The sequence below is a fragment of the Coptis chinensis genome, chromosome 7 (assembly GCF_015680905.1).
Source record: "Coptis chinensis isolate HL-2020 chromosome 7, ASM1568090v1, whole genome shotgun sequence".
Classification (NCBI taxonomy): domain Eukaryota; kingdom Viridiplantae; phylum Streptophyta; class Magnoliopsida; order Ranunculales; family Ranunculaceae; genus Coptis; species Coptis chinensis.
In genome coordinates, this window is record NC_141462.1 from 63,559,614 (window position 1) to 63,581,508 (window position 21,895).

The following is a 21,895-nucleotide window of genomic DNA, read 5'->3' on the forward strand; positions in this document are numbered from 1 at the left end:
TAAACAAGCATTAAGGGCAGAGAAGTCAGGCCGAATGTTGAAATGGGCAGTGATGCTTAGTTCTTACGAGATACATTATCAGATTAGGACAGCAGAGAAAGCACAGGCCGTCGCATAGTTCTTGGCAGAATTCCCAGCAGAGGACCCAACGTGGGGAGAGGAGATGGTCATGGAGTCAGACAAGGATGGGACACCCGATCAGTTGGATCCTTGGGATAAGCGGAATGGGTGGAAAGTGTTTACGGATGGGTCAGCTACCGACGCATGCAGCGGTATAGGGGTGGTGTTAGTCACGCCGGACAATAACCGGATAGAGTTGACCATGAAGTTGGGGTTCACGGCATCCAGCAATGAAGCAGAGTACGAGGCCATTATAGCCGGATTAAGAATGGCGGAAGATCTGGGAGTGAAAGATTTGATAGTATATTCAGATTCAAACCTGGTGGTATACCAGGCAAATGGGGGTTTCGCGCCTTGATGTCCAAGAATGGCCAAATATTTGTAGGTGGTGTATCAAAGGGCTAGCAAGTTCACAAATCTTCAGTTTATACACCTAGGGCGGGGAGAATAGACACGCAAAAGCTCTGGCTTATGTGGCCACCGCCATGCCGGGGTCTGAGGAAAGGACTATAAAAGTAGGAAGATTGGGGAGGCCAAGCACAGAGGAAGTAATGGAGGTGTGCCATGTTGCAGAGGAAAAGGGTGGATGGATGGAGCCCATCAAACGCTTTCTAGAAGGAGGACTGGTGACGGATAGGAATGAGAAAAGGAGGTTGGAGCAAGTGTCTCGGAGATATGTCCTGATGGAAGGGGAACTGTATAGGAAGAACTTCAATGGGCCGTTGCTGAAGTGTTTGGGACCGCGATTATCATCAGAGGTATTGGCAGAATTGCACGAAGGGAACTGTGGGAGTTGATAAGAGCCCAAAACTGTAGTTTTAACCCCTTAATAATCATACTTTTAGACCAATTATGTGAGTAATAAATAAGAGTTAACATTGATTACGTATTTTTTATGTATTTCAGGCAGTAAAGTCAATTATGTGCAGAAATGTGCTACTTTGGCAAGATAAAAGAGCAAGGATTGGTTTCTAAGACGTTCTGTGATAAAGGCCAAGATTCAAGGAGACAAAGCCTTTCTAAAGCCCGGTAAAAGCTAAGAAGTTAAAGTCAACGCGGGCAGAAAAAGCACACAAAGTCAGCAGAACTTCCGAATGCCGTATCTTTGGACTCAGACCTCGGAATTGGGTCTACCTTATGTCAAAACGACTGGATCGGGAAGAGCTTTCTAATGGTCCAAGTCTTGACCCAATCAGAGGAGCAGAAGTGGACGAAAAGTCTGTTGAAGCCAAATCCAGCTAAAGAGCCCCTTTCGGACTAAAAGAATTAGGTTTTGGGCCCGATTTTCCAGCCCAAAACATGGCTCCAAGCCCATGCACGATTTTTAGATCTGAAGCATATAAAAACAAAAGCTTAGCTCTTTGTTAAGGGTAGCTAATTAGACCTAAACTATAGATAATTCTAGATCTAGTTTTAATTGTTTTTAATTAAGTTTAGTTTCAATTCAATTCTTGTTTTAGATTAAACTCTTAAATCATTGTTCTTCATCGATTAGATAAATAAAATAGTAGATTCTTGTTCATTTCGATTTTGTCATTTACAATTGTTTAGATCTAAATTCCTTTATTACTTGTTATTCATTTCCCAGTTATTACCTAAGATTTCAATTATTGTTTAGACAAATTGCATAAAGATAGAATTTTTATATGATGTCTAGTTTTAATTCAATGGGAAATGATAGTTGTATGAATCAAGGCTAAACCTCCATTAGAGGGGTTAAAGATGCCTTGATGAAGCTTGATCTTTGTTAAACTTAGAAATTATCGTGATAGTTATTCCACTCTAGAAACAATTACTTCACCATGAGAATGGGTTTAATCGCTCACATGCTAGTTATGAATTGGTAGAAATGTCATGTATAATTAGGGATTAGAATTACTATTTTGTTATGCGAAGCATTCAATTTAGATCATGACGAGTCTTTGTTAGTAGGATTAAGTCGAGTTAAGGTGGATTCAATTCCCTTTAATTCTTTATCTAGATTCAAACCCTTAGCATTCTATCATTTCGTTATTCGTAACTTGTTAATTGAATTCACCTCGTAGTATAGAATTCCCCTAGTAAATCTCTCACTAGACTTATGATTGGTTAGTTGACATGAAACCATCGCACGCAAAAGAACTAGGAGTGGAACGAACTTCCTACTCCATTATATCTTAATTTGATTGAGAGTAGAAAACTTTGATAAATTAGATACACGAAAATAGTTCTAGTTTTACTAGCGTTTAGAGTTCTCGCGAGCTTTAGTCATTGGTAAAACTACTCTTTTTAAAATTATCAAATGGCACCGCTGCCATAGATCGAACCCGGGTCACCCGCGTGACAGGCGGGAATATTCACCGCGCCACTGCCATCTTAGTTCCCTTTAGCTTTGGTTTCATAGTATAATTAGTCATTTTTAAGTCTAATTAAACCCACCCACCCTTGTTTGATTCATACTGTGGTTGTCCGTTTCAGCATTGAAAAGTTCCTTGAAAAATTACACGGGCACTGCTACCAAACGCTCGAACCCCGAAGCGACCTGCTTCAAATCGAAAAGCGACCAGCGCCAAACACTGTAACTTGAAGTTACACGAAGCACACCTGCGCCCAAACAGAGCACACATGCGCCCTCTGCTGAAATTGCCCGATTTCCTCAGGTTTGTTTCAAACTTTCCATTTCTTCAAGTTTTCAGTGTTCTAACTTGTTATACATAATCGATCACGTAGAACAAGACGCTATTCGTAGTTTAAGCAAGGAGGCATTCAGGTACTCTTTTCTTCCACACCTCGCATATCCAGTTAGAGGTTTATAATAGTATATCAAGATTGTTTGGATTGTTGTCGTGTTTAAACTTAGACTTGCATGAGATTAAGGTCTGGCCGGAGAAAAACACCGAACGTAATTATCCGTCAACGTCAACAAACACGTCTATCTAGTATACCAATCACTACACCTCTAGCTACTATTCCACACACCACACCTGACATAATGGCTAAAGAAAGAGAGACTCCTCTCTCTGACTTTTACAAAGTCTTGAGCGATAGCCATAAATCTTGCATCGTTCTAGCAGACCCAGTGGGGGATTTTTGAATCCCCCCAAACATATTTAATTTGTTACCCATTTTTCATGGTTTAGACCATGAAAACCTTATATCAGACACGCGTAGGATTGAACAAGTCCTTACAACATTCCACCATCCTACGGTTGGTGCGGAACAAATTAAACCGAGGGTATTTCCCTTCACCTTAGCCAATAAAAGCTGCGTCTTGGTTAATTGCCCGCCCTAATTTCTGGACTGGACTCGTAGTCTAAACTTGTTCACCTGTTTATGGAACATTTTTACCCCCCTAAAAGACGGATGAGATGCTTTCCAAGATTCATTTCTTTCAACAAAATCCTCATGAATCATTTTCAGAGGCTTGGAATCGCTTTCACCGATCTCCTTATAGAGTGTCCACATCATAACCTAGCTTAAAGACACGTTAGTTTGTGCCTTTTTCAAAGGACTTCTACACCACCATAAAGAAGTCCTTGACATAATGAATGAGGGTAGTTTCCTAAGTAAAAAGGAGCCTCAGAGGCTTTACAAATTTTAGAAGATCAAACTAACGTAATAATAATTAGGGGGTAGTGATGATATCCCCCCGCCTCTGCTAGTTCTTCTTCAACAGTTAAAGCCGCCGGTATGTTTGAGATGAAACCCGATCCAGAACTTCAAAATTTAATCAAATCTCTAACTAAAAAGGTAGAGGCTATTTCTGTTCAACAAAAGCCTATCCCCGTCATGAATGTCAACTCCAACCCATGTAATTTCTGTTTGAGTCCTGAGAACCCTGACTCCTATTGTCCTCTCGCCTATGAACAACAACAATCAGAGCAAGATAATGTTTGCTCCATTAATAGATATCCTATTCCTAATGCCCCAAGGAGACAAAATCCCAACTTCAGTTGGTGAAACAATCAACAAGTTACACCACCAGGGTTTAATAACCAAAATGTTAGGCAAGCAAACAATTATAACCAAGCTCCACCTAGACAAGGACAAGATCAGGGAAATTATAATAATTATAACAACTAAGCGCAACCACGACAAGGTCAAGCACAAGGTCAGGGTAATTATAATAGTTATAATACCAATAGAGGTATCGTTCCGTTTAACAATAATAACTATCACAACCCTCCCATAAATAATCAATGTGAGATAGTTCCAGTCGCACCACCTGTGACTACTACACCTACACAACCGGATCGTATCGACACCTTTATATAGGTTACCCAACAACTTTTCCAAACAATGACTCAATCAAACCAATAGATCTTACACTCTATAAATCAGGGCATACAACAGTTAGCCCAAAAGAAAGCCCAACCAAAAGGGGTGTATCCAGGCCAAGCGAAACCAAACCCTAAAATAGCAAACACAGCTTTTGAGGTAAACAATAATACTAGTATAGAAACTACAACCGTAGGTGAGCTAAATTCCATCACCACTCTCCGTTCTGGAAGAGTGGTTGATAACAAAGTAACTATGCCTATAGTTACCCGATCAGTACTCCCTACACCGGATATCGAACTAGATACCGAAATAGAACCTGAAGAGCCTACCACTGTAGAGGTACCAGTTAAACCACAACCTAAGAAACAGATACCCAAGGTTAGACATTTAGTTGAGCCATACGCTAAATATAGAGAGAAACCACCGTTTCCCCAGAAATTAGCCATGTTAACTAGGGATACAAACTTTGAGGAGATTAGGAACGTTTTCAAAAATCTAATGATAAACCTTCATTTTCTCGAAGCTATTAAAAAGCTACCTAACCACGCTAAGTTTCTTAAGGAGTTGTGCACTACTAGGCGTAAGACCAACATACCTAAAGACGCCTTTCTAACTGAACAGTTCCCAACTTTATCAGAAAATAATGGAATTGTTAAGTACAAGGACCCTAGTCTTCCTACTGTAAAATACACCTTAGGAGATTCCCACACGACGACCGCTTTATTAGTCCTGGGAGCGAGTGTTAACTTACTCCCGTTTTATTTGTATAAACAAATAGGTCTACAAGAAATGCAACCTACAACTATGACGTTGCAGTTAGCGGACAGGTCTATAAAGTATCCTAAGGGTGTAGTGGAAAACGTGCTTGTTAAGGTTCAGGATTTCTACTATCCTGCAGATTTTGTTATTCTCGATACAGAAGTCGCTAACGACTCTGTACCGATCATCTTAGGGCGTCCTTTCTCTTGGCAACTGCCAACGCTTATAAATTGCCGCGATGGTAAGATGTCCTTATCTTTTGGCCATCCTTTTGTTGAGGTAAATGTTTTTAAAATGATGAAACCGTTACCAGAATCATCTATAGATGGTGAGGTTAGCATGATCGAGAGTTTAGCTCAAGATTAGTTTAACAACACGTTTCCCGAAAACCTTATATTTATATTAATAAATTCACATTTTGCCTGCAAAAAAAAAAAAAAAAAAATTCTTTCCTTTTGGAATTTCAGATTTTGTAAATGATTCCTACTTAGAGGAAGTCAACACCATCCTTGAGTCCACACCAATTGTAGACCCTTCGGTTGCTCCATATACTGAGTATGAAGACTTGCTACCTGATAAAACATAAAATGAATAGTTTACCTACGAAATGAACGATGAACTCAAAACGTAAGTAAACTAAAACTTTCTTATGAGCCTATATTTATCAAAGTTTCTACTCTCAATTCTATCGAAATAAAGTGGAGTAACAAATTCGTTCCACTCCTAGTTCTCTAGCATGGAATGTTTTATAGTCTAATTTGTCGGTCTTAAGTCTAATGAGAGCTTTACGAAGGGTGTTATACTATGATACCTATATGAAATTGATTATGTTGAATTTAACTACGAATGCTATGGAAATATGATTGTTTTGAATCTAGATAAAGGATTAGAGGGGAATTGAATCCACCTCGAATCCAACTTAATAACCTAGCATAGATTCTTGTATCTCGATTCTTACGTTCTTACGGCAAAAATTCGAAGTTCTAATCCCTAGTGTTCATGGCATTTCTACCTAATTCTAACTAGTATGTGAGGTCGCCCACCCATTCTCATGGCTTAATCACGACCTTCTAGAGTGGAATAGATTTTACAATGCTTCTACACTATACCACTAAGTTTTCATCAAGGCTTCATCAACCCCTCTAATGGAGGTTTTAGCCTTGAGTCATCAAACCATCATTTCCCATTGAATTATAACTACTCATCATATTAAAATTCTAACTTAACTAAATTAACTAACAATGTTTCAATCTACTTAAACTACGAAATGATAATCAACAAAAATTAAAACTAGATCTATAAATTGAGATGACAAAAATTGAAATTGACAAAATAACTATTTTATTTATCTAATCAATCAAGAACAATGATTCAAAGCCTTAATCAAAAATAAGAATTGAAAATGGAACTAAAACTTAATTAATCTACTGAAAACTAGATCTAGAATTATCTATATGGTTTTAGGTCTAACTAGCTACCATTAACAAAGAGTGAAGCTTTGATTTTTATACTTTCAGATCCAAAAATCGTGCATGGGCTTGGAGCCATGTTTTGGGCAAAAGAATCAGGCCCAAAACCCAATTCTTTCAGTCCAAAAAGGCCTCTTCAGCTGCAGTTGGCTTCAATAGACTTTTCGTCCACTTCTGCTACTCTGATTGGATCAATGGTTGGACCATTGGAAAGCTCTTTCCGAGCCGGTCGTTTTGACATAAGGTAGGCCCCATTCTGAGGTCTGAGTCCAAAGATACGGCCTTCGGAAGTTCTCACGACTTGTGTGTCAAGCTTTTCGCCCGTCGACTTTTCAGCTTTTGATCGGGCTTTAGAAAGGCTTTGTCTTCTTGAATCTTGGCCTTTAATCACGGAACTCCTTAGTAACCGACCTTTGCTCCTTTATCTCGCTAAAGTGGCACATTTCTGCACATAATGGACTTTGAAACCTGAAATGCATAAAAACACGTAATCAGTGTTAACTCTTAATTATTACTCACATAATTGGTCTAATAGTATGACTGTTATAGGGTTAAAACTACAGTTTTGGGCTCTTATCAAACCACCCCCAAACAGCATTTTTCTTGTCCTCAAGCAAAGATGAGAAATTAGAATAAGTGCTAAAAATGGAGTTCTAACTACTCTCGTTTCGCTGAGTGCGATTGCATTGACCATATGCAACAAGGCCTTAAACCACTAGGAATTCCCTAGTGGACGAGTTATAGCCTCGTGAGAGTTTTCCAGTGAAGGTACTCACAAACTTCAACTATACTACAACGACTAAGAAATTAAACTATTGTTTCCTCATTCATGTCCCAACTATCTATACATCTCACTAGCAAATGAATAAGAATAACCAAGTCAAAAACCTAAGATAATATATGCATAATAATCAATCATCTATGATACGAATATAAGTACTATGAGTAATACTATGAAATGCCTAGTAGGTTCATTTATGAAAACTCGGAATAGCGTCCTTAAGTAGGTCCTCACATAAATGTCAAGACGAAAACCACTCTGATTTTCCCGCTCAAGTTTTCACATCCTCCGATTGCAAGTGCACACTTTACCTTACAATCTCAACGACAACAAGGAAGCCAGAGTCGATCAAACACATCTGCCACTTACTATCACACTAACCTATTCCTAATTGAGCTAGAGGTCTTTATTAGGTGTTGCAGGGATTAGGAGATGGTTTAAGAAGGAAGGAAATGGATATTCAAAAGGACAAGTCTGAGATAGTAGAGTCTTCATATTATGTAACTTAGAGAAAACCTTGTTATTTACTTTTGCTTCTACACTTTGTTTCCATCCTTAGCCATATTTTTTCTTTTTCTTTGGCTTTTAACTCCTTTTATTCTATTTTTTCGGAGTTTTTATTTTATTTCTATTTTTATTTTATTTTCTTTGGATGGAAACTTCTTTTCTTTATTTTCTAAAGCAATTAACTAACTTTTGTTTACACCGGTTTTTCTCTTCTTCTTTCTTCCTCATTCTATTCTCAGACTTATTCTAGATTGGGTAGGTTGATTTTTTTTTTTTTTTTTTTTTTTTTTTTTTGTTTTGTAACAGGGGGTAAAGGATTTGTGGGTTATGAAAGGCTAAAGAAAGGCTCGAGGGGCTTAATTAGCGGAAAATAATTCATAGGTTTGAATTTCTCGCTATATCGATCCAAAGATGGCCTAAATTCTCGCTTAAGATATGGCATAGTGATCAAGCAAGTGAGCGTGTGATTTCTCTATCCGATTTTACTTCTCCCTTGTGTCATTTCTCAAATGTTTCATTTCATATAAGGCTTTAGGCTATATTCTCACAGGATTTGTAGAATAAGTACTCTAGCCTAGCTTTCAAAAACTTTTCGCTAACAATCATAGATACTCATGTAATATATTTATAGATAGATGCAAAGATTATTACCTACATATTAACCTAAGTTTCTAACAATTATTCTCGATGCAAAAGCTACGGAGACTTCTAGATTGTTAAGAGCATAGAGAAAGAAAACAATACCAATATTCCTAAGTGTATAACATAAACTTATTTATTTATATTTTGAAAATTTTAACTTGAAAACAAATGCATATTATACATATCTATATCCTAAGAGATGTTTTAATTACACGTGTTTCTATGCCCCCCAAACAAGAAGCATGCTTTGTCCTCAAAGCATTTAAATAAAGAGGGTAGAAAAATACCATGGAAACGCGCGGAAATTCTCGGGACATCTCGCAAAACAAGGTTAGAACATACTAATATAGGAAATAAAATACCGACGCTAACTCTAGAAGAGTTCCACCCATTATGGGGTTAATGTAATTAAATTTGCTTGGGACATAAGTAGACAATAACAAAATTAAAACTTACCTTATCTCCCGCTTAAACGCCGTCCTCCTCAAGAAAGAGATGAGGTTCCTTCAAGATCCCGCCATCCATTATAACTTGCCAAGCTTGCTGCCATTTATCATCTAATAATGCTAACCTGTTAAGTGTTATTATGTCCGATGGGATGTAACGGGCTTACCAATTGAGGTCTGCACCGCCATCCCGCCAAGTAATTATTCATGAATGAGCTTAACCACCCAATTGGTGGGTCTCATGACTTCAACCCTTTTCCAATCTGTGAATTGTGCACGTAATCACGTAAACAACTATGCATGATGCGGCTTACCAAAACAGGCATAAGAAGATACTTATGCCTCATGGTTTGGGCTCTCTTAAGACTAGCGACTAAAACTCGAGGAATGTCATATCGGCGACGTCCCTCAGCTAAAGCGAGGAAAATGTCACCAGCGAAGATCGTTTTGCAGAAATGAACCGCCATTCCCCCAAAATATTCATCAGGATGAATAACATGGTGGTGCCTACGTTTAAGAAAAGGCTACCAAGGGCAATGCTATATCGCCCCTGGTCCATTACTCGAAATACGCCTCCCCCATAATACTCATGGAAATATGTATAACCATAAAGGTATGCATTATCGGTCATATATGCCCATGTGTGAATAGGATCAGGTATTGGTAATCCTGAAACTAAAGCGAGCACATTTTTATTGAATTGATGTGTCGTGTCATCGACTACGACGGAGAATTCTTGTTCTCCATCCTGATTACAATAGAATTTAACGTGGTCGTAGAAATAAGCAGTAAGCTGTGTGAATATGAATCGTCATCACTTACCAGTAGATGACGCCATCCTAACTACAGGATCCTGTGTCAGAACCAATGTCCATAGGTCTCGGTGCCCAACACATCTTCGAAAGATTGTTCAGGTATGACTATAGGAGATGTCATCTCAACTACTCTTTGAACAGTTAAAAAAAAAATCCCGAATGATCCTCGAAAATTTGAATTTTCCCGCTCACGTATAGGCATGCTGGTGCGCCGCTTTAGGCCCGGTCGCGCTGTGGGTTTTGCAATAACAATGTTTGGCGCGAAGTCGCGCTCCCAGCAGGGCACGGTTGCGCCCGAGTAAACTTTTCGAAGTGCATGGCGCCAGTGCGCTCGAAAAGCGCAGCGCGCCGTAAGTGTCAAAACGTAAGTTTGGAGGAAAAGAAGGAAAACTTGGAGTGAAAGGTGAGGGATGATGGTGGGGTGTAGTATGGTTTGTTAGTGTAGAATGAAGGGGGTTTAAATAGGTTCTATGCTTCTAAAACGAATCGGCAAGTTGCCAAATTGTTTAAAGGCAATTTCCGGAAATAGAAAGATTCCAAACCCGAAAACGGAAACAAACCATCTTCTTGATTTTCTAAAAATCCTGGTATCTTTTATACTGGATTTAGAATAGTAACTTCTAAACTCTCCTAGATTTCATGCTACCACCACACAAATCATAGATATGCCGATATCGGCCAAATTCTCAACCTTTCCTCCAAGACAACTTTACCGCAGATGATCATATAACGAATTATGCTCGGTATAAATATTACCACCCCCAAACAAGTCGGGAAGGTGGGATTATTGATAAAAACAAGCAGTACTCGAAATTAACCAATTATATTAAAAATAAAATTTAAATCCAAACAACATAAAACAAACACATTAATATTTAAATTTAACTACTTAATTAAAATCCAACTAATAAAACAATCAAAACCATGAAATAACAGCGAACAGAACTGATGGTGAACACCTAGCCATGTGATGAAGATGGGCCCTGAGATGGAGATTGGTCCTGGCATGGAGAATGGCTTGAACCATCTGTCCTTTGGCGACGACACTCATGCCTGTCGGACTCGGCTGAAACAGAGTCCTCCATGGGTGGCATGCATCGTAGCATCTCTATTCGGAACAAGCGCTGTGCTTCCATCTCAGTCCGGAGTACTACATACTGGGCTTGTTGATGTTGGTGGATAGTCTCCATGTTAGACAAAATATCGTCCTGAACCTCTTCGAGCATTTCAAGTCTCGTCTGAAGGTTCGTTTGCTTCTTTCGAACTACAATCTGTCTATCTCGGATATCTTCACAAATACCATAAATGCAACGCAAGGCAGTTTGCAATACTTGCATGCGTTCTAAATTAGAACTATATTTATCTAATGCATCGTCATCCAGACATGTCATATCCTCCCTTTCATCCTCCGACTCAACCATTTTTTCTTTCGATAACGCCAAGTCTCTGGATGCAATCCATATAGATACTTGCATTAGAATGCAATTTGATCTTAATAGAAGCAGATCTTGCGATAGCTCTAAAGGAGAGCATGATCTTAGTGATCAATACGGGAAGAGGCGCCAAGCTCTTCCCCACTTCTCGAATCACATTAAACATTAAATCGAGGATGCAGAAATTATACTTATTTGTTTGCAAAATCCAGAGAACGTGCAGACATTGCAGGCCGATATCACTAACTTTGTCTTTCCCGAGGACGTTCCTACCAATCCACTGAGCTACCGGTTGATTGGTTCTCAGGGTTGACTGGCGGACGCAATGAGATGTCGGATTGTATTCACCCTCCACGACAGTATCCTTCATCAAAGCAGGAACTCCAGTATACTGACCTGGGATTCCTGAATTGTCGTTACCAGGTTGCTTTCAAGCCGTAATTCCCTAATTTCACCAACAACCGCCTCCGTTATTTCCCTCCTCGCTCCTCGCTACCTTTATGAAAATCCTATTCCCTCCAATTCTCGCTTCTTATAAAATTGTTCTACCAAATCATAGTGATAGAACTCCTCACCGAAAAGTACCAGTCCGCTCCAATGCCTCCTAATCATCTCGGCGTCGTAAAATGGGTTAAGTCGTTCGGAAGCAAACGTGCGTTCGCAAAAATTCTTCGTCAGTAGTGCCATTGAAGTTTCTGAGACAACTAATGGTTTTGTAGACTGTGGGGGAGGCGAGTTTGAAGAAAAACAACTAAAAACAATGGTGGTGGCGGTGGTTACTTGAATTGGTGGTTGTTTTTCGGAGTTAGGTTGGTGGTGGTAATGGTTTGGAGAGGATTTTAGTTGGATTTGAATATCTTGGTGTGGGTGTAGTTAGGTTTTCTTCTCTCTCTCTATTTTTTTTTTTTATTTTGGTGTTCAAGGTTTGATTTAAACTTGGTAACCGGCGGGATTGAAAGGGAAACAACTGTTTTTTTTTTTTTGGGAAGGATGGAGACGCACAGTCGTGTGTGCGGTTTGGGCCCAAGCCCAATTTGAATTCCGAAATTTTCCGATTTTTCGCGCAATTTCAAATTCAATTTGCCGCTTCGTTACTGGCCCGATCTTGGAGAATGAGTTATGGAAATGATCAGTAGAGAATTTCCAATCCAATGATCTATAAAACACTCAATTCCAACCATGGGTGACGTATAAGAGGGTGGAAAAACGCCTCGAAGTGTGTGTGTGACGTAAGTTATGCGAACGAAGGAAATCTAAGTTTAGATTACGTCAACCCAACTGAACTACAAGTAATGGGCCTAAGCAACACAAATGGAAAGTTCGAGCAATCCAGATGGAAAGACCGATTGCCCACCCCCAAACAAATTTGTTCTAACGCGGGTCGTTTAAAGTCAGATTCCCAAGACTTGTTGGATTGCTATTTCTATGATTAAGAATTTTTTATTATTTTTTTTATTAGTTTATTATAAGAAAAATGAAAAACAATAAATACATAATTCACCCCATAGAGGAACATGACTCAAAAACCGAGAAAACATGCAAAAGTGGAAAACGTGAATTATGTTAACCGTGGACTTAGGATCCGGTACTTACAGCCACACACCCCATAGGGAGGGCCCGGTTACCTGAATGGTGCACTTACCACTATATGGAAGTGAAAGGAAGTACACCAATGACAAAGGTCAATCCTCATAGATAGGGTCCTGTAAAAGGACTTCCTCTACATCAGGGGACAGAAGTTCGTAAAAATGTTTTAACCGTTGACCATTAACTTGAAAGGTACTATTGTCATTTGGATTTACCAAGGTGATTGGCCCGTAAGGGGTGACTTCAGTAACCAGAAAAGGGCCAGACCAACGGCTTTTTAGTTTTCCTGGGAAAATATGTAGACGAGAGTTGTAAAGCAAAACCTTTTGACCGACCACAAACTCTTTGCGCAAGATTTGCTTATCATGAACACGTTTCATGTTAGTTTTATAATCCTTCATGAGATCGTAAGAATCGCCACGGATTTCTTCAAGCTCATTAAATTGCAACTTCCGCTTGACACCTGCCTCATCAATATTGAAGTTAAGGCTTTTATAGCCCATAAAGCACGGTGCTCTAATTCAACGGGCAAATGACATGGTTTCCCAAATACAAGTCTAAAAGGGAGACATACCTATAGGAGTTTTGAAAGCAGTTCTATATGCCCATAAGGCATCCGATAGACGCTTCGACCCGATCTTTCCTATCGTGGTTTACAGTTGTTTCTAAAATCTTTTTGATTTCCCTATTATAAACTTCTACTTGTCCGCTAGTTTGTGGATGATAAGGAGTTGCTACTTTGTGTGTAACTCCATACTTTTTCACTAGGGATGCAACAACTCTGTTGCAAAAATGGGTTCCACGATCACTAATGATGGCTTTAGAAATGCCAAATCGACAGAAAATATATTCTTTAATAAAAAATACAACGGTCTTATGGTCATTGCTACGGCAAGCTAGGGCCTCTATCCATTTAGACACGTAGTCCGCGGCAACTAGAATATAAATGAAACCGTGGGAAACTGGGGGAAAGGACCCATGAAATCAATGCCCCAAATGTCAAAAATTTCTACTATCAAGATTGGATTTAATGGCATCATATTACGCTTCGTGATTCGCCCAAGTTGTTGGCAACGAATCCACGTCTTGCAATGCACTTGGGCATCCTTAAAAAGGGTAGGCCAATAAAATCCATTATTGAAGCACTTTAGCTGCTATTTTCATCCCACTAAAATGGCCACCACACTCTTTGTCATGGTAGAACGATAGAACTTCATTATATTCCCACCGGGAATACAACGATTTAATAACTGACCCGCACAATACTTAAAAAGGTATGGCTCATCCCAAAGTAGTATAATCTTAACTCGCCAAGAACTTCTTACATTCATTTCTTGACCAATTATAAGGCATAACATCAGCCGCTAAATAATTTACAATGTCAAGATACCATGGTGTTGAAAAAAATCGATATAAATGCTCATCGTGAAAAGAGTCCGATATGGACTCGTAATCACTGATCGCCGCTTTGTGAGTCTAGATAAGTGGTCGGCAACTACGTTTTCGACCCCTCTTTTTGTCTTTTATTTCTAATGTGAACTCTTGCGTGAGAAGGATCCAATGGATTAATCTCGCTTAGCATCCTTCTTTGCAAGAAGGTACTTAATGGTCAGATGGTCCGTGTAAACTAAAGTTTTAGAACCAACCAAATAAGGACGAAACTTATCTAAAGCATAAATGACAACTAAGAATTCTTTTTCTGTAGTTGAATAATTCCGTTGAGCATCGTTTAAGGTTTTACTAGCATAATAAATAACAGTGGACTTATTATCTAGTTTTTGTCCCAAGAGTGCACCAACTGCATAGTCACTAGCATCACACATGAGTTCGAAAGGTTTAGACCAATCGGGAGGCTGTATAATTGGTGCAGAGGTTAGGGCAACTTTTAAAGTTTCAAAAGCCTGCGTACAGTTAAAATTAAAATAAAAGATTGCATCTTTCAAAAGCAGATTAGTTAAGGGCCTAGCTATTTTCGAGAAGTCTTTAATAAACCGCCTATAAAAACCTGCATGGCCTAGAAAGGCTCTAATATCACGGACAGTCCATGGTTTAGGTAGCGTCGCTATCTTATCTAGTTTGGCTTTATCTACTTCGATGCCATCACTAGATACGATGTGACCTAGTACTATGCCCTTTTCACCATGAAATGACACTTTTCCCAGTTTAAAACGAGGCTCTTTTCTTCACACCGTGTCAAAACCTTAGACAAAGGTTAGACAAGCGATGCGGAAGGAGTCTCCATAGATAGAAAAATCATCCATGAAAACTTCCATAAAGCTTCTACCATGTCACTAAATATATGAAGCATACAATCACGGAAGGTACCAGGAGCATTACAAAGGTCAAAAGGCATTCGTTTATAGGCATACGTTCCAAAGGGACATGTGAAGGTAGTCTTTTCATAGTCATCAATATCAATAATAATCTGAAAATAACCTTAGTAGCCATCCAGAAAATAATAAAAAGCATGACCAGCTAGGCGTTCGAGCATTTGATCTATAAAAGGTAAAGGAAAGTGATCCTTTCGTGTCATAGCATTTAAACGCCTCAGAATCAATACAGATCCTCCATTTCATAAGACCTTGTGTGACAACATAGTCACCCTACCCGTTACGTACCATGGTAACTCCCGATTTCTTAGGAACTACATGAATGGGGCTTACCCATTCGCTATCAGAGATTGGGTATATGATACCCGCATCGAGTAATCGTAAGACTTCTTCCCTAACCACCTCTTTCATGGCAGGATTCAAGCGACGCTGAGGTTCGCGAGAAGTCTTCGCGTTATCCTCCAAATGGATACGATGAGTGCAAACATTAGGGTCAATTCCCTTAATGTCGGCTAGGGACCAACCAATTGCAGACCGATGTTCCCTAATCACCGGATTAAACGTGTCTCTTCATTCTTAGATAACAGAGAAGATATAATTACCGGATGACTACCATCCGGATCAAGTTGAATATATTTTAATTCTGGTGGAAGAGGTTTAAGCACTGGAGTGGAAGGAAAATCAATAGATGTTTCGTCGGGGTCTTCATTTTGCATAATGAATACTTGCTTAGGTAGCAAGTCTTCATACTCAATATGTGGACCAACCGAAGGGTCTACAATTGGTGTGGACTCAAGGATGGTGATGACTTCCTCTAAGTAAGAGTCATTTACAAAATCTGAAGTTCCAAAAGAAAGGAATTTGTACATATTGTTTTTAGGAAACGTGTTGTTAAAATAATCTTGAGCTAAGCTCTCGATCATGCTAACCTCCCCATCTATAGATGAATCTGGTAATTGTTTCATCATTTTAAAAACATTTACCTCAACTGTAAGATGGCCAAAAGATAAGGACATCTTACCATCGCGGCAATTTATAAGTGTGTTGGCAGTTGCTAAGAAAGGGTGCCCTAAGATGATTGGTACAGAGTCGTTAGCGACTTCTGTATCGAGGATAACAAAATCAGCAGGATAGTAGAAATCCTGAACCTTAACAAGCACGTTTTCCACTACACCCTTAGGATACTTAATTGACCTGTCCGCTAATTGCAACGTTATTTTTGTAGGTTGCATTTCCTGTAGACCTATTTGTTTATACAAATAATATGGGAGTAAGTTAACACTCGCCCCTAGGTCTAATAACGCGGTCGTCGTGTGGGAATCTCCTAAGGTGCATTTTACAGTAGGACGACCAGGGTCCTTGTACTTAACAATTCCATTATTTTTGGATAAAGTTGGGAATTGTTCAGTTAGAAAGGCGTCTTTAGGTATGTTGGTCTTACGCCTAGTAGTGCACAACTCTTTAAGAAACTTAGCGTGATTAGGTAGCTTTTTAATAGCTTCGAGAAAATGAAGGTTTATCGTTAGATTTTTGAAAACGTTCCTAATTTCCTCAAAGTTGGTATCCCTGGTTAGCATGGCTAATTTTTTAGGGAACGGTGGTTTTGCTCTATATTTAGCATATGGCTCAACTTGATGTGTAACCTTGGCTTTCTGTTTCTTAGGTTGTGGTTTAACTGGTACCTCTACAGTGGTAGGCTCTTCAGTTTCTATTTCGGTATCTAGTTCAATATCCGGTGTAGGGAGTACTGATGGGGTAACTATAGGCATAGTTACTTTGTTATCAACCACTCTTCCGAATCGGAGGGTGGTGATGGCATTTAGATCACCTACCATTGTAGTTTCGTGCTAGTATTACCGTTTTACCTCAAAGGTCGTGGTTTTTGTTTTAGGGTTTGGTATAGCTTGTCCTCGAAACACGCCTTTTGGTTGGGCTTTCTCTTGGGCTAACTGTTGTATGCCCTGATTTATGGATTGTAAGATCTGTTGGTTTGATTGAGTCATTGATTGGAAAAGTTGTTGGGTAACCTATATAAAGGCGTCTATACGATCCGGATGTGATTGTGTAGTAGTCACGGTGGTGCGACCGAACTATCTCACGTTGATTATTTATGGGTGGGTTGTGATAGTTACTATTGTTAACCGGAACGATACCTCTATTGGTATTATAACTATTATAATTACCCTGACCTTGTGCTAAACCTTGTCATGGTTACGGTTGGTTGTTATAATTATTATAATTTCCCTGACTTTGTCCCTGTCCTTGCCTAGGTGGAGCTTGATTATAGTTGTTCGCTTGCCTAACATTTTGGTTATTAACCCTTGGAGGTGAAACTTGTTGATTGTTTCGCCAACTAAAGTTGGGATGTTGTCTCCATGGGGCATTAGGAATAGGATAGCTATTAATGGAGCAAACATTGTCTTGCTCTAATTGTTGTTGTTCATAGGCTTAGAGGACAATAGGATTCAGGTGCTCATGACTCAAAAACGGACATTACATGGGTTGGAGTTAACATTCATGACGGGATAGGCTTTTGTTGCACGTAAATAGCCTCAACCTTTTTAGTTAGAGATTCGATTAAATTTTTTAGTTCTAGATCGGGTTTCATCTCAAACATACCGGCTGCCTTAATGTTGAAGAAGAACTAACAAAGACGGGGATATCATCACTACCCCCAATTGTTATTACTTTTAGTTTGATCTTCTAAAAATTTGTAAGCCTCCGAGGCTCCTTTACTTAGGAAACTACCCCATTCATTATGTCAAGGACTTCTTTATGGTAATGTTGAAGTCCTTTGAAAAAAGGCATACTAACGTGTCTTTTGCTAGGTTATGGTGTGGACACTCTATAAGCAGATCGGTGAAACGATTCCAAGCCTCGAAAATGATTCATGAGGATTTTGTCGGAAAAATGAATCTTGGAAAGCATCTCATCCACTTTAGGGGTGGGTAAAAATGTTCCATAAACAGTGAACAAGTTTAGCCCACGAGTCCCTGAGAGTTAGGCACTTGGGCAGTTAACCAAGACGCCTTTATCGGGCTAAGGTGAAGGAAATACCCTCGGTTTAATTTGTTCCGTACCAACCGTAGGATGATGGAATGTTGTAAGGACTTGTTCAATCCTACGATGTGTTGATAAGGTTTTTCATGGTCTAAACCATGGAAAACGGGTAACAAATTAAATATGTTTGGGGAATTCAAAATCCCCCACCAGGTCCGCTAGAACGATGCAAGATTTAGGGCTATCGCCAAGGCTTTGTAAAAGTCGGAGAGAGTCTCTCTTTCTTCAGCCATTATGTCGGTGTGGTTGGTGGAATAGTAGCTAGAGGTGTAGTGATTGGTATACTCGATAGATTTGTTTGTTGACGCCGAGGGTTAATTACGCTCGGTGGTTTTCTCCAACAGACCTTAATCTCATGCAAGTCTAAGTCTAAACACCACAACACTCCAAACAATCTTGATATTTTAGTATAAACCTCTAACCGGAGACGCGAGGTATGGAAGAAAAGAATACCGATAAGCGTCCTTGCTTTCGCTTTTATGAATAGTGTCTTGTTTACGCGTGTTCAAAGTGTAAATAACAAGTTAGAACACTGAAAAACTTAAAATTGAAGTTCAAACAAAACGTAGAAATCCGAAAAATTTGGCTTTAAGCGCCGGTCGCCGTGTTCGTGTTCCAAAGAACTTAGCTGGTCACGCTTCGGTATGGGGCGGGTCGCAATCGTGTTCTAGTAACTTAGGTGGGGGTCGGTATGGGGGCTGGTCGCCAAGGTTCCAGGTTATAGGGCAGGTGCGCCTTATAGCGATCATCGCTCGGTGTAATTTTTTTCGCGGAATTTTGCAAAAAAACAGATAACCACAGTATGAATCAAACAAGGATGGGTGGGTTTAATGGGACTTAAAAATGACTTATTCTACTATGAAAACAATGCTAAAGTGCAACTAAGATGGCGCCATTTGATAAAACATAAAATGAATAGTTTACCTACGAAATGAACGATGAACTCAAAACATAAGTAAACTAAAACTTTCTTATGAGCCTATATTTATCAAAGTTTCTACTCTCAATTCTATCGAAATAAAGTGGAGTAACAAATTCGTTCCACTCCTAGTTCTCTAGCATGCAATGTTTTATAGTCTAATTTGTCGGTCTTAAGTCTAATGAGAGCTTTACGAAGGGTGTTATACAACGATACCTATATGAAATTGATTATGTTGAATTTAACTACGAATGCTATGGAAATATGATTGTTTTTGAATCTAGATAAAGGATTAGAGGGGAATTGAATCCACCTCGAATCCAACTTAATAACCTAGCATAGATTCTTGTATCTCGATTCTTACGTTCTTACGGCAAGAAATTCTAGTTCTAATCCCTAGTGTTCATGGCATTTCTACCGAATTCTAACTAGCATGTGAGGTCGTCCACCCATTCTCATGGCGAATCACGACCTTCTAGAGTGGAATAGATTCTACAATGCTTCTACACTATACCACTAAGTTTTCATCAAGGTTTTATCAACCCCTCTAATGGAGGTTTTAGCCTTGAGTCATCAAACCATCATTTCCCATTGAATTATAACTACTCATCATATTAAAATTCTAACTTAACTAAATTAACTAACAATGTTTCAATCTACTTAAACTACGAAATGATAATCAACAAGAATTAAAACTAGATCTATAAATTGAGATGACAAAAATCGAAATTGACAAAATAACTATTTTATTTATCTAATCAATCAAGAACAATGATTCAAAGACTTAATCTAAAACAAGAATTGAAAATGGAACTAAAACTTAATTAATCTACTGAAAACTAGATCTAGAATTATCTATATGGTTTTAGGTCTAACTAGCTACCATTAACAAAGAGTGAAGCTTTGGTTTTTATACTTTCAGATCCAAAAATCGTGCATGGGCTTAGAGCCATGTTTTGGGCCAGAGAATCAGGCCCAAAACCCAATTCTTTTCAAATTCAAAAGGCCTCTTCAGCTGCAGTTGGCTTCAATAGACTTTTCGTCCACTTCTTGCTCCTCTGATTGGGTCAAGACTTAGACCATTGGAAAGCTCTTTCCGAGCCGGTCGTTTTGACATAAGTTAGGCCCCATTCCGAGGTCTGAGTTTAAAGATACGGCCTTCGGAAGTTCTGCTGACTTGCGTGCTGTTTCTGCCCGTGTCGACTTTTCAGCTTTTGACCGGGCTTTAGAAAGGCTTTGTCTTCTTGAATCTTGGCCTTTAATCATGAAACTCCTTAGTAACCGACCTTTGCTCCTTTATCTCGCTAAAGTGGCACATTTCTGCACATAATGGACTTTGAAACCTAGAATGCATAAAAACACATAATGAGTGTTAACTCTTAATTATTACTCACATAATTGGTCTAAAAGTATGACTGTTACAGGGTTAAAACTACAGTTTTGGGCTCTTATCACTACCTAAGCAAGTATTCATTACGCAAGATGAGGACCCTGACGAAACATCTATTGACATTCCTTCCACCCCGGTGCTTAAACCTCTTCCCCCGGAGTTAAAATATATTCAACTTGATCGGGATGGTAGTCATCCGGTAATTATATCTTCTCTATTATCTAAGGATGAAGAGACACGTTTAATCAGGGTGATTAGGGAACATCGGTCTGTGATTGGTTGGTCCCTAGCTGACATTAAGGGAATTGACCCTAATGTTTGCACTAATCATATCCATTTAGAGGATAACGCGAAGACTTCTCGCGAACCTCAGCGTCGCTTGAACCCTGCCATAAAAGAGGTGGTTAGGGAAGAAGTCTTACAATTACTCGATGCGGGTATCATATACCCAATCTTCGATAGCGAATGGGTAAGTCCCATTCATGTAGTTCCTAAGAAATCGGGGGTTACCATGGTACGTATGCTAAGGGTGACTATGTTTTCACACAAGGTCCTATGAAATGGAGAATCTGTATTGATTACAGACGTTTAAATGCTATGACACGAAAGGATCACTTCCCCTTACCTTTTATAGATCAGATGCTCAAACGTCTAGCTGGTCATGCTTTTTATTGTTTTCTGGATGGCTACTCTGGCTATTTTCAGATTATTATTGATATTGATGACCAAGAAAAGACTACCTTCACATATCCCTTTGGAATGTATGCCTATAAACGAATGCCTTTTGGCCTTTGTAATGCTCCTGGTACCTTCCAGCAATGTATGCTTCATATATTTAGTGACATGGTAGAGTGCTTTATGGAAGTTTTCATGGATGATTTTTCTATCTATGGAGACTCCTTCACAGATTGCTTGTCAAACCTATCTAAGGTTTTGACACGGTGTGAAGAAAAGAGCCTCATTTTAAATTGGGAAAAGTGTCATTCCATGGTGAAAAATGGCATAGTACTAGGTCACATTGTATCTAGTGATGGCATCGAAGTAGATAAGGCCAACCTAGATAAGATAGCGACTTTACCTATACCACGGACTATCCGTGATATTAGAGCCTTTCTAGGCCATGCAGGTTTTTATAGGCGCTTTATTAAAGATTTCTCGAAAATAGATAGGCCTTTAACTAATCTGCTTTTAAAGGATGCCATCTTTGATTTTAATTTTAACTGTAAGTAGGCTTTTGAAACTTTAAAATCCGCCCTAACCTCTGCACCAATTATACAGCCTCCCAATTGGTCTAAACTTTTTGAACTCATGTGTGATGCTAGTGATTATGCAGTTGGTGCTGTCTTGGGACAGAAACTAGATAATAAGTTCATTGTT